The sequence below is a fragment of the Chelonia mydas genome, chromosome 6 (genome assembly GCF_015237465.2).
Source record: "Chelonia mydas isolate rCheMyd1 chromosome 6, rCheMyd1.pri.v2, whole genome shotgun sequence".
NCBI classification, from domain to species: domain Eukaryota; kingdom Metazoa; phylum Chordata; order Testudines; family Cheloniidae; genus Chelonia; species Chelonia mydas.
The window spans coordinates 88523736-88537875 of record NC_051246.2 but is presented as its reverse complement, the minus strand read 5'-3'; the positions used below and the strand labels follow the sequence as shown (position 1 = coordinate 88537875).

Here is a 14140-nt window from a genome sequence, read left to right as displayed (position 1 = left end):
ATTAGCACTACATATTGTGCTAAAAGCCAGAGAAACAGAAAATTGTCTTTCTGCAATCTGTTGGAAGCTGTTTTGAAAGAAAAAACGAGAGCTCGGGATCAAGGTAATAAATAGAAAAAGGGAAAAGCTTTAGAAATTTGTTGAATGAGTAAAAGCAGAGTGCCATTTCATAATATGGAAGTCTCAGTGCAGCACTCCATAATACCAAAATAATATTAAATTTCATTTGTTATTGCTTGCCTTCTTTCTATACACTGGGAAACATCATCAGTTTATTGCTTAATACTTAATGAGACTCTTAAAGAAAGACTATGTGAATTTGTTGAAATCAATGATTTTTGTCTGCCTATTGTTAACAATGTACACATATCTATTGATCTCCATTCCCAGAATCTTATTCTGAAAGATACATTTCAAACCTCCCTACAGGACAAAAGGTCATTATTGATAGTGTGATAGCAATAATCATCTACAGATGTGATTCCTTTAAATGGAGTTTTGTCATTTTGGCATTCTATGTAAGCAAGAGTATAGAATCATAGACTTTAAGGTCAGAAGGGACCATTATGATCATCTAGTCTGACCTCCTGCACAACGCAGGCCACGGAATCTCACCCACCGACTCCTGTAACAAACCCCTAACTTATGTCTGAGCTATTGAAGTCCTCAAATCATGGTTTAAAGACTTCAAGGTGCAGAGAATCTTCCAGAAAGTGACCCGTGTCCCACGCAGCAGAGGAAGGAGAAAAACCCCCAAGGAGAAAAACCCCCATATGTAATATACATATGTAATATTGTATCTAGTTGTTTGGTTTATGGTATTAGTTCAACAATTACAGGTAAACATTATTTCATAAGGAAATAATGTTTGAGTACTTACTTTTTAAATGTCTGAAAACTTGTGCAAAGTGTATGAGTATAAAAAGTATTTAAAAACTCTCTACATTCAGTAAACTAGTACAATTATTGTATGCATTAGCCAAGGTTTGCTCTCTTCCCCCATAATTACATAATAAAATACTGAAGATACCATTCATATTATTTAGAGGCAATTAAAGTTGCATCCAACTTTCATTTTAAAGTCTTGTTTTCTCCCATCTTTAACATGTATTGGAAAAATTACATTAGTAGTATTGGGCACCATGGACCAGATTTTTAAGAGTTCCCATTTAGGCATTAAAATAAATTACCAGGTTTTTCAAAAGAGCTCAGCATGTTGGTGTCACAATGGATGTTGACCTGTGCTGATTTCTGTTGAGAATCTGGCCCCAGTTTTGCGTGCTGAGTATTTGAGTATCTTGTTCTGAACTCTTGCAAAACTGGCCCTGAATGTATGTGAGCAAATCGCTTTGTATGAGATGGCTGTATCTTTGAAAGATCACAATATTCAATTATTTTAGCTCAGGTGATAGTAGAGCCTTCTGTTTTAGGATCTCTGATGATCAGGCTTCCTGTTATGGCTGTGCAGGTGTGGGGTGAAGGGGTAGGAGAGTGTGTGTGTGTGTGTGTGTGTGTGCATGTGACAAAGAGAGAGAGATTAAGGAAAAGTGATAGCTTCTCAGTAATTACAGTAGTTACCATGGTCCAATGTGAAGCTGATTTTGATCTCTCTTGTACCACTACAAGAAAGAAAAAGAAAGAAAGAAAGAATCATCAGGAAGGGTAATAAGGAAGAAAGAACAGCTAATGGAGAAGAGAGGGGGGATCTGTAGAGAGGGGAATGATACAGAGAAGAAAGTTGGATATGGTAGAGTGGAAAGAGTACCATGTCATACATCAACATATTCTTTTAAATTGATCGTATTTCCTTTTTTGCGCAGTCTTATGTATACGTGGCGTTCTGCCCTCTACTGTTACTTGAAGAACTGGCTCATATGTAATCCTTGAGAGATTCATGAGCGATACTCCTCTGAAACATAATAGGTCAAATTCATCCCTGGACTTCAGTGAGTCAGCTTTGCACTTTCTGTAAATTGTGTGGCATATTCTATTGTTTAGTGACATATTAAATTTTTATTAACACTTGTGCTATAGCTGGTATTTATGCATATATGTGTGCACGATGCACAAACTACTGCAAACAGTCAAAATCCCTAAGGAGAAATGATATATTATCATTTCACATCTACTAGATTGTATCCTAGTGGTATGCAACTGATTATCTTGAAACTGTAATATCTTTATTTTCCCACTTCCAGTGTGTCCTCTGTTTGGGGGTTTTCTCCCTTTCTGTTTTAGATCAATTTCAAAATTAGGAATACTTTCCTCTGTAAAGCCCTGATCCAAAGACTGTTATTGCCATCAGGGGCTTTTGATCAGGCCCCAAATGAAACTGTATTAGTAGGCTTGTTAGCCCAGGTTAGGTTTTCACTGTATTGTTTCAAATGATGCTGTAAAAAGTTTTATGATGTGTATATGGCATTGGGACAAGACAATACTTTAAAACATGGGTAGGGAAATTGTTCTTACTCCAAAAGTAATTTCACCTGTAAAAAATTCAGTTGTCTATCTTCCATAAAGAGAGTCCCTATCATAATAATTATACTTGGAGATGGACCTTGCCTGCAAAGTTCAAACCCAGATCCAAACAGTCCCCAAATTTGAGGTTGTTCGGTTCTGGGGCTCTTTCTTGTACCTATTGCTAACAATAATATAATTTTACTTTATTTATATTGTACCACCTTTCAAGGGCACTATTGAAATTATGCTAAGATTCTTAATGTGGTTCATGAATGGTTATGTTCATGAAACTCCCTCAACTGAGGACATAACGAGTCCCTAATAATGACCCCCTTACCAACAAGATTTCTTTTTCTTGTCAGGGTTGAAAAAGAGCTGATTCTGATAGATTTATTTCGCAATATCATCCAAGCCTTATTTCAAGGCAGGCAGCAGTGCAGGCGGTCAAGAAATAAACTGTACTGATTATATGCCACACTTTGTTTAGAAATTATCTGCACAAAAGGCCTCAGATGTGGGTTGAAGAGCAGGAAAGATTATATAGGTCTGTGCAGGCTGCTTCTTCTGAGAACCTTTGGAGGGTGGCACATCTGTTGCTACTAATTGACTGCTGTGTTCCAGGCATTAATTAGAACTATTGAAGGACACTCCCAGATACACCAAAGATATTCCTTAGTTGCTGAAGCCAGAACCCATGGTCCGTTGTGTCATAAGCTGCTGAAAGATCCAGTATGGCGAAAATGATGAAGTGGCCACCTTGTGAAGTCAGGAGGACATCATTTATTGATGAGTGCAGTCTCAATTTAAAAAAAAGTCTTAACTCAGACTGGAATATATCCAGGATATCATTGTAGTGGATTGTACCAGTCAGAGACCCACAAGGGAACACATGAGGAAGTGAACCAGCTGGAACTGGTTGTGGGTAGGTAGTGTCTGACTTCTCAAAAGCTGCAGTGAAGCTCTATTTGTTGAACTGGCGCCTCTGTCTGAGCTGCCTCCTCATCTGGTCCCAAACTGAGAACATTACAGGCATGAATATCACTGCTGGCATCCAGATACACCTTGGGGTTGAAAAGCCACCAATTCTTCAATCACACCATATGAAGAGGAGGCTGGAGACATTACACTGGGCTAGACTGTGATTTAACAATATATCCAGAGTAAGGAGTAGCACGTTGTTGTGCTGTCTCTGCAGCAGCCCTGTGGGGATATTGTGGCTCATGTGATCTCAGTCTCCTTCCTGGTCTCCCTGCTGCTCCAGGAAGAGAGTAACTGTGCCAGATCTACACCTGGCATAGCCACATTCTCAGGCACTTTAAAAGATGAAGCCAAGGTAGCAATGAGGGACATAGCAGCTCTGCAAAGCTTGCTACCCCTCCCATTCCATTAGCCAGCACAAGGAAATAATTGAGAGTCTTATGTTCCCTATTCCCTTGTGTTGCCACACAAGCCAAACCAGAATGTCTTATAGTAAGTATGAGGAAGAGATGTATTGCTAGATAGATTATTATGAAATATGTTTATTATTTTAAAATTTTATGAGGTGATAAGATCAAGAAAAGTGGTCAATCCACTCTGATGTCTCCACTGGGATTTACTACTCATCTTTTTATGTGGTCTGAAAAAATGCTAACAAACGCACTTTTTCACATGTGCCACTAAATGCCAATTCAGTGACATCTCAAAATCCTTTTTACTACATTGCATCACTTTGTATGTGTCTTCTTTAGTAGAAATCATTTGCTATCCCTTCACATGCTCTTCAGAATGTTCTTGCATGTATTTTAGTCAAGCAAATAGACAATCGATCTATCTAGTCTCAAGAATGTTCAGCATGCCTTTTGTTGTGGTATGTCATATGAGGCCAGTCTCCTCCAGAACAATTAGATACAGAGTGACCTTCTTATCCTCTTTCTGCAGCATCACAAAGGCATCCATCCATCTATGATGGTTATAGGGTGTGAATCACCATAAAATCTAGGTGCATGCAATTAATGAACTAATATCTAGGTGCATGCAATTATTGAACTCCAAAGAATTATATAAGGATATAGAAGGTACCATATGAGCCAACCTGTTGCTGAAGTATTACTCATCTGTGGAGGAATGACATGACTCATGTTTGCATGCAGTGAGGAGGCACTTTTCTACTTTCCTTTATCTGCTTCAGATTTCACAAATTGTTAAATGAAAGCAGTTTTTAAAATGCGGCGAACAAATCAATTCCCCATCTATAATGACACAATACCATGTTTTTATTGTGCCAGAGGCAATGAACCCAGGTAGAAAGAGAAAGCAATGAATAAGGCTCTCTCAGGCCTTGTCATGCAGCTCCTTTAACACATTCTTTGTGGCGTTCAGAGTTTTCTAAACTGCACTCTCAGAGTGCCTTCCTGCCTACCATAGGTTGATGGGTGAGAAATCTGGCTTCCTCCTGCTGAGTAAGGAAAGGAAAAGACAACCAGTGAGTGGTAATACATATGTATACATTTGGAGGTTATGCCACTCAATGGGGAGCCTGTCCCTGATCTAGTCTTAGACGTGCTTGAATTGTTCCAGTCCTGTTTCTCCTCCTCTCTTGGCTCTCCTTTGCTGCTCTACAGGGTACAGATGTTTCTCCCATGCTATTTCATGGTTATTTTTCAAGTGGCTTCTTTGTAGAAGGATGAGAGCCCTCACATTGGAGCATCTGCTCTAACAATTTTTCTAAGCAAACAGCAGATGGCATTGCTGCTGTCCTTTTGATCTAGAAAGAAAAATCCCATACCAGTGGTTTTGGTTTAAGTTTCAGGCTGCTTGGCAAGGGTGTGTGTGAGCATGTGCCTCCCTCTCTTCCCTCAACAGTAGCACTACATGCAGATGTTTTCTTTGTGACTTTCTTGTTTAGCCTGTTTCCCTCTGTGACCCTCACTCCTACTGGGTGCCTTGAACTTTGTTTTCTTCTAAGTCTCTCCCACCTGGGACTTCGTAACAAATGCCATATCATTATCATCAGATTCAATAATTTTCTCTTTGGTATCGGTGTGTATTTGTAATGAAACAGGACAGGTGTACCTGGCTTGGGCTTCCACCATTGTTATGATTCACCCTCTGTACATAGTGAACTGAAATACATAGTCAATTTTCCTATTTACTTTCCCTCCTTAAAAAAGAGAAAGGAAACTTTATTTTTGTTAGCACGACTAGTTTACTTCTAAATAAAGTTATGTATAGTTAATTAAACTTTTACCTTCAGATCTCAGTACTAAAATGTCTGTGAAATTTGCAAGCTTCCTTAAATATGTAGCCTCTGTTGTTATTTTTGTCATATTTTCTGTAACACTAATTTAATTTTTATCCACTATGCAGCACTTGATTTTTACTGACTCTGACATGAAAGTATTCATAATGCTCTCTTAAATACCTCTGAGTAGAAGTTTGTTGTACACAGGGTCTATTTATGGGGTCCTGTTATTGTTTTATTGTGAGAAATTGAATTTCTGTACAAAAATATTCTGTGTAATTTCCTGTAAGAATAAGATAGGATTCTAGTGCAAGGAAACTGCAGTAGGATTTCTATGTGAGATGGGTAAGACCGAAACAAGAACAGTCTTGCAGGCAATATGTTGTCAGCACAGTGTAAGAGTTAGGAATATCATGCCCATTAGCAATCCTGAGAGCTTAAGGTAGAGCTTGTGAGCATTCAGCCCCTTTAGGTTTCCAAGGCTGTAACTGAGAGTAGAGTATAGCCCATTTTATCATGTTTCTAATTTGCACCATGTTGTACTTAGTCATTTATTAGCCAGGATAGGAACAGGAAGAATCACAGACTGAAAATTCCAATGCAATTTAAAGGGACCTATTTTCTTCTGCCTTTTTTTCACCAAACTTAAGTGTGCCTCTCCCTGGAGCGCCCACCTCTTCCAGCTGTTGGGGCATAAGTTTCATTTCTTTATTAAATAAAGTGTAGAAATTCTCTTTTGTGAATAAAGAATTTGTCCACAATTCGTATCTTCAGAGACATTTTCTTTGTTTAATCATGAGGTCACATTATAGTAAGTGCTAAATTCAATGCTGACGTAAGTAGGCTAGCTTATTGCTGTTTATAATGTTCTATAACTTTAATAGTAATTTAAAAATTAAGGAATTTACTTTTTATTCTTTGAAGCACTGGATTAAACCAATTTTTACATGAAAGTGTTTATAATGCTGCATTCATTTGTGTCACTGGAAAAATGGATAACACATTGGCCTTGAACTTCTGTGTTTTTTCTGTGGGTTGACATTAACTTGACATCATAATTGAAACCAAGTTTAGTCTTTTGATAAAGATTAATAAATAGAAAGCTTGTTTGTTTTCTACCCACAATTGCAAATGATTTTGGTGCTTTTTCATTCTCCATGAGTTGGCAGCTTTTAGGTTTGTTGGTTGAAGGTCTTTCATATTGTGGTAATTACAGATATACATGAAATAGAGACTGATCATTCGTATTGTATCTAATTGATTACTAAACAGAGGTGAAAAACAAACACTGATATCAAACAAAGATGCCGTTTTATCTTTGTCCCAAAATTTTTGGAAAATCAACACAGGATGTCTAAAAGGGAATTTCTGATTTGCCTACAATTAGCTACATACATGAGTTAGTTTGCTGCTATTTGAACCAGCTCCATATAAGTAAAATTAATAGATTTAAGGGTCAGTTTAAAATTTATTTATAATCTGTTCTCAGATTTCCTTCTTAGTTCTTGCATCTGAGGTCCTTCCCATTTTATAAGAAAATAATGGCTTCCAAGTTTCCTCAAGAGTAGATTGTTGTAGTATATCAGGAACAAAATTATCCTTTCCGAAGGACTAATTTTCAGCATGTTCTGAAAATTCTTTGTTTTTCATCATGAGGAAGGATGATGTAGTTACTGTGCCTACAGAAAGGCATGGCCTTCAAAATGTGCTGAGAGAGGAGGTATTGCCAATGCCACCTCCAGGGGGCTGGCACCAGAGCAGTCCTGCTGGCTGTGTAGTACTGGTCAGGTTCCTTTGTAATTGTCATAGGTTGTTATTATTATTATTATTACTTGTTTCATGTCAGTGTCCAGAGGCTCCAATCAGGATCATAGACCCACTTTGTACAAACACACAGGAAGGCATTGTTCCTGTCCCAAATTGTTTACTCTTTAGTTTAAATAGATTGGACCCCTTGCTGCAAAACGTTGTCCAACATAAGGACTAGAGCTGGAGGAGTATGTGGGCCTAGAGGCATGAAATGGATCAGCATTATCTTATGTGGTAAATTGCAGGCAATTCAGAGGTAGATGTTGCTTCTGAGAGCACTTCCACCCTGCCTGTGATCCCTCGAAATTCATGGCACCTTCCACTCAAAGTACATGCAGAGGAAATTCTGCAGATTCCCAGAGGTAATACTACTGCTACTTTACCACATCTTTACTCTCCACCTCCACCATGTGCCAAGTCATTTTGTCTAGTATTTGCACAGATTTCCTGCACAGGGACATTGACAGGATGATTCAGCCTAGAATAACTTGTGTAATTTGTCTGGGTCAGTTACCAGTGATACTTATTTTTATCAGAATTTTCCTTAATTTTAGTGCATATTGAAGATATTACTGCTCTGTTTTGGGTCAACCCACTGCTTTCCCAAGATACTGTGTATCCACAGGGTTTTTCCACTTGCCTTTTATACAAATTCTTTTAAAGCTGAAAATTAGGCTTTTCTTTGAAAAATCTTGTAAAATCATCTTTTCAAAGTTTAATGGGTAGTTTCGCATTGCCAGGTTTTCAGGGCCATTGACAAAATGTGTACTTTTTATACTCTGGAATAAAGGAACTTTATAGGGCAGAAATCTACCATTCGTAAATTCTTCCAGTTCTTTTTTGTTGTTGTTGTTCTGTCCTTTTAATTTCTTCAGTTCATTCAACCCTCTTTCAGAAGAAAAAATGGAGGAAGAAAATTTCACGTTTTATTTATTTAGAACTAGATTTTATCTTTACAGTGTGCACTGCATAGATGACAGCCGAAAGTTGCACTGCCTCAGGAACAGACAAGGCAATGAACTATGATTCTGAGTCACAGTTTGTTTCCACATCTTCGCCCTTGTTCAAGGAAGAAATGAACTGCTACTTGTCTATATTGGTAGCAGTTTGCTTCCTTCTCTCCACCAGTCCCACTATGTTGGCTGGTGTGTAATGGGGTGGAATCCATTCCCTGCCTACTTGTGAGGGATGGGGAGTGCTGATTCTGTAGTGGCTACTCTACACAAGGTGTGACCCAACATGTGGGTAGCCCATATAGGGTAGTAGGGTGACACTTGACATCTCCTTACTCCATGTCCTTAATCCTTACTCCTTACTCACATGTTGTGTGATTGTGAAGGGCAAATGATGATCTTGCCCTAAGTGTGCTGATCTTATACTCTTGGTGTTCTGTGCAATTAAAAATAGAAATATTCAGTACAAACCCCTTAACCCTTAGCATTAATTGAGTTGTCAATATTTCAACATTAGCATAAGCCTGCCAAACAATTATAATGGTCTAGATTCTACATCCGTACACTAAAAAGTACTTTATCCTGTGATTAGTCCAAAATAAAATGAATAATATAGAGGCAATCACAGTAAAACTCAAATATTATTCAAGTATGGAGGCTGCGAGTGGGAAAAACTTGCAAAATTCTGGTCAGCAAAGCACATCAGAAACAAGTGCATATATTCATAAAAATCCCCAATTCTTACATTTCATTAAGAATTCAGCCATTAGAACTTCATAATTAGTCACAATTAACAAATTAGTATATATACATTGATAGAAAATAGCAAGCATGTAATGGCTTGTTTACACTAGAAGGAAGCTGTGTGGTGTGTTGTGATATATAGGACATTTGTCAGGTTTAGTAGATTAAGATAGAGTTAAGGTGAAGAGTACAGATCTATATCTTGAGTTAAAAACATTACAGGGGTGTGGTAATTATCCTAAAAACAAACATTACAAACCCAGGATATTCAGAGTTAAGGTTCTATTTGAAAGAAATTCAAACATGATAAAATGAGCAACTGCACAGTTACGTCACTCAAGCATCTTTAACGCTGGCCTGTAACATTTGAAAGATGGCTGAGACCAAAGCATGTTTATATTAAGAAGGGGAAGGAGGAAGCATGTATGAATGGCATCAAGGGAGATCATGAGGTGGGACAAGGATCAGATCACTGGGACAGGTGGAGGCTTGGAAGAGGAAAGGAGACAAGAAACACTGGCATCTATGACAGGGAGAAATAGGATATAGTGGGGGTGCCACATTGGATCTTGTCAATCTTTTTCACACAGTCAAGATAGGGGAGGGGACATAAGGAGTGAGTCAAAGGGAGTGAATACAGGTAGGCAGAAGTGAGCGCAAAAGAGTCAGAAAGAATGAAAAGTACAGGAATTCTGCTTGACCAGGAAGAAGGAATTGAATTAGTATTGTGAGGCTTAATTAACTGATGTTTTAAAGCACTTTTATGATGCCTTGCATCTGAAGTTCTCGAAGTATTATTACACTTCAATAATTTATTTCTTCAGTTTGGTGCATGCCCTTGATTTCAATTCTATGTTAACTTTTACGATGGATGGGAAGGGACAGAAGCCACTGATTCCTGTATGCATTTTACATTTTCTAACAGTGAAAATGTGTACAATGAAATACCATCCTTTACTTTAAAGTCTCTTATTGAGCTCTGTCTCTCAGTGAGTGAATTCACTCTGTTGGTAGATGTAATGGCATCACGTCTCTCTGTTGGTGCTATATGGAAAAGACAACATCACTGAAAGCTTTAAATTCTCATGTTGTTGGGGCTCCTTAGTTTTGTCAGGTGCTCTGACTTGGACCTAACACTGAGTTGTAGCTTGGGAGACAAAACAGTTGGAGAACTTGGAGAAAGGCTCTAAGGGTCAGTGAAATTTACTATGGGCAGCTGTGGCTTCAAAGCAACTCTCTGTGCAGAAGCCTATTAAGAAGTAGTAGGTTACTTTCCTGCAGTTTCCCCAGCATGATGGATGACATTCTGAAAAGTGAAAGGACTTCCTGTGCCAGGGAGGTTTTCCTTATGGTATGCTGTGAGTTCTTCTCTACCCAGTTTGGTTTCAAAATATTGGTTACCCTTTGCCTGATTAATATTCTGAATTAAAAACAAAAAAAGTGGCTTCAGGTTTTATTATACCAAAACAGACAATGTGTGATTTTCATTGTGGTTTATGATAGGAATGTTAAATTAGTAATTTATTCCTTGTCCTAATAGTATTCTAAATAAGCCATTTACAATTTAAAAGCAGCAATTACTTTTAAGTAGGAACTGGTCCAAGGTCAGATCTCTATTTGAACTTTTCTAAAGTTTTCATGTATTTGGATACAGAATTTTAATTTGGCTCATTAAAATGGTGAAGGACACAGCCGTAAAGTGTGGATCCAGATCCGAGTTTCACCAATATTCAGTCAGTGTCTGAATTTGGGCCCATGTCTACTTTAAACCTATTGTGCATGGTATTACTCCTTGCTTTTTAATATTAGATAATGTTCTAAAGTGTGCACGTACTTTTAAAAAAATATTAAAATTCCAACTAAGTTTGGAGGTCCTGTTAGCTCACATGAATGTTAATTCTCTAATTAAGGAATTGTGTTAGTTTATGTCTCATTTAAGAAGAAGCATTTTTATTATTTAATTTTTTTTTCAAAATTTTGTATTCTTCACAAAGTTCTGATGGAAAAGTTTAATGAGACTATTTTTGTCTACTGATTTTCCTAAAAAATGTTTTTCCAGTTATTGTTTCTGCTTTGGATTTTTTGTTTTTTATGTTGCCAATTTTTTTGGTCTATGGGTGGGTCATTTTTAAAATTAAAACCATTTTGTTTTCAGAATTTTTTATCTTCAAAATAAAAAAACCTGATTTTGAAACCAAAAAGTGTTTAAAATATTCAGTAGAAATTTTTAAAATATTTGAAAAAAATCAAATCTTTATGAAATGAGCAATCACCACTTTAAAATGCTTTTGAATTTGCCAACGTTTCTGTATATAAAAAAACATTTCCAGGGTTTTTTGTTTGTGTGGCTGTTTTTTTGTTTGTTTGTTTGTTTTTATCAGCCATAACATTGTGTGTGTGTGTATATATAAATATATTTCAGAAATAGTTCTCAAAATAGGATGTATTCTTAAGGACTTCTGTAGTAATAAGTGGTAATGATCTCCCATTAAAACGGCAGCATTTGCCAGCAGTTACAGAGATACTTCCTATTTTAATTATAGACTAAAAACGGAGCTAACTATATGATAAATGTTGACATCTCAGTACAGACGACTGCAATGCATATTCTGGATCTTTCATTCATACATGTCACAGGAAATAATTGGAAAGATAACACTAAAAGAACGCTCATTCTAAAATATACCTTTCCATGGGATTCTTGTCAGTAACTCCTCAAATACATGAAGCTAATATAAAATTTTCTTTTAAGATCCCCACTGATTGCCCCAAAATTAATAATACACCAGGATAAAAATTGTGGCCAGGTCTACACTAGAAACTTTTGCTGGTATAGCACTTGTCAGGTGTATGATATTTTTTCAGAATTTCAATACCAGGAAAATCCTTCGTGTAGATGCGGTTATAATGGCATAAAAGTGCTTTTTCCAGGATAGCTTATTTCACTCATTGAACCAGTATAAATTATACTAGCAAAAGCACTGTTTTTACTAGTATAAGCTGTCTACACTGGGCGGGGGGGTGGGGGGAGGGGGTTGCTGGTATAGCTATAGGAGTTTAGCTCTACTGGCTAAACTTTTAAGTGTAGATCAAGCCTGTGTTAAACTGGAGTTAACGTTGAGTATATTTTAGTAACTTCAGGGTAAAAACATCACAGAGTTATTGCAGTTATCCCCAAAATAAGTGAAACAACCTCCTGGAAATTCAACATTATAGTTAAACTTAAAAGAAATTCAAACATATTAAGGTCAGATTTATGATTAGCACATAATAGAGTTTGTACTTCCTAATTAAATTAAACTGATTATAAAGCATACATTACATTTTTTCCATTTTTCCTCTCTCAGTCTTAAGAACATAAGAATGGCCATACTGGGTCAGACCAATGGTCCATCTAGCCCAGGATCCTGTCTTCTGACAATAGCCAATGCCAGATGCTTCAGAGGAAATGAACTAGCCAGGATGGACAGGTGTCCCTAGCCCAGGGGTGGGCAAACTTTTTGGCCCGAGGGCCACATCTGGGTGGGGAAATTGCATGCAGGGCCGTGAATGTAGGAATGGGGCAGGGGCTTGGGGTGCAGGAGGGAGTGTAGGGTGTGGGAGGGGGTGCGGTGTGCAGGAAGGGGCTCAGGGCAGGGGGTTGGGGTATAGGAGGGGGTGTGGAGTGCAGCAGGAGGCTCAGGGCAGGGGTTTGGGGCACAGGAGGGGTGCAGGGTGTACCAGGGGGCTCAGGGCAGGGGGTTGGGGAGTGGCAACGGGTTGGGGTGCGGGGTGCAGGAGGGGTTCGGGCTCTGGCCTGGTGCTGCTTACCTGGAGCGGGTCTGGGGTGGCAGTGGCATGCAGCGGGGCTAAGAGAGGCTCCCTGCCTGCCTGCCCTGGCGCCGCGCCATGCTGCTCCCGGAAGCGGCCAACACCATGTCCCTGCGGCCCCTGGGGGAGGGGGAGTAGAGGGCTCCGTGTGCTGCCCTCACCTGCAGGTACCTCCCCTGAAGCTCCCATTGGCCATGGTTCCCCGTTCCTGGCCAATGGGAGCTGTGAGAGGCGGTGCCTAGAGGCGAGGGCAGCATATGGAGCCCTCTGCCCCTCCTCCCCCAGGGGCCGCAGGGACTTGGTGCCAGCCGCTTCCAGTAGCAGCACAGGGCCCACAGCGCCCTGGGTGGTGACAATCCTGCGGGCCTGATCCAAAGCCCTGATCCAAAGCCCCGGGGGCTGTAGTTTGCCCACCCCTGCCCTAGTCTCTGTTTGCCAGAAGCTGGGAATGGATCACTTGGTGATTACCTGTTCTGTTCATTCCCTCAGAAGCACCTGGCATTGGCCACTGTCAGAAAACAAGATACTGGATTAGATGAACCTTTGGTCCGACACAGTATGGCCGTTCTTATATTCTTATGTAACAGAACAGGGCAATTATCAAGTGATCCATCCCGCCATCCAGTCCCAGCTTCTGGCAATTAGAGGCTTAGGACACCCAGAGCATGGGGTTGCATCCCTGACCATTTTAGCTAATAGCCATTGATGGCCCTATCCTCCATGAATTTATTTAATTCAGTTTTGAATCCAGTTATACTTTTGGCCTTCACAACATCCTCTGGCAACGAGTTCCAAAGATTGTCTGTGAGTGTGTGAAGAAGTACTTCCTTGTGTTTGTTTTAAACGTGCTGCCTATTTATTTAATTGGGTAACTCCTGGTTCCTGTGTTATGTGAAGGGGTAGATAACATTTCCCTATTCACTTTCTCCACAACATTCATAATTTATAAAGGATTTATAATTGTTCCATATCCCTAATAACTTTTGCTGCCCTTCTCTGTACCTCTTCTAATTCTAATATAACTTTTTTGAGATGGGATGAGCAAAACTGCACATGGTATTCAAGGCGTGGGCACACCGTGGATTTATATGATGGCATTATGTTATTTTCTGTCTGATTATCTATCCCTTTCCTATTGGTT

The 14140-nt window shown here is 39.0% G+C and overlaps 1 protein-coding gene across 17 annotated transcripts in view; it reads left to right on the top strand.

Annotated features, from left to right (window-relative positions):
- The window catches only part of SLC25A21 (solute carrier family 25 member 21), a 373699-nt gene that overhangs the window by 145812 nt on the left and 213747 nt on the right, over positions 1–14140 (top strand). The gene's annotated exons all lie outside the window — the stretch shown is intronic.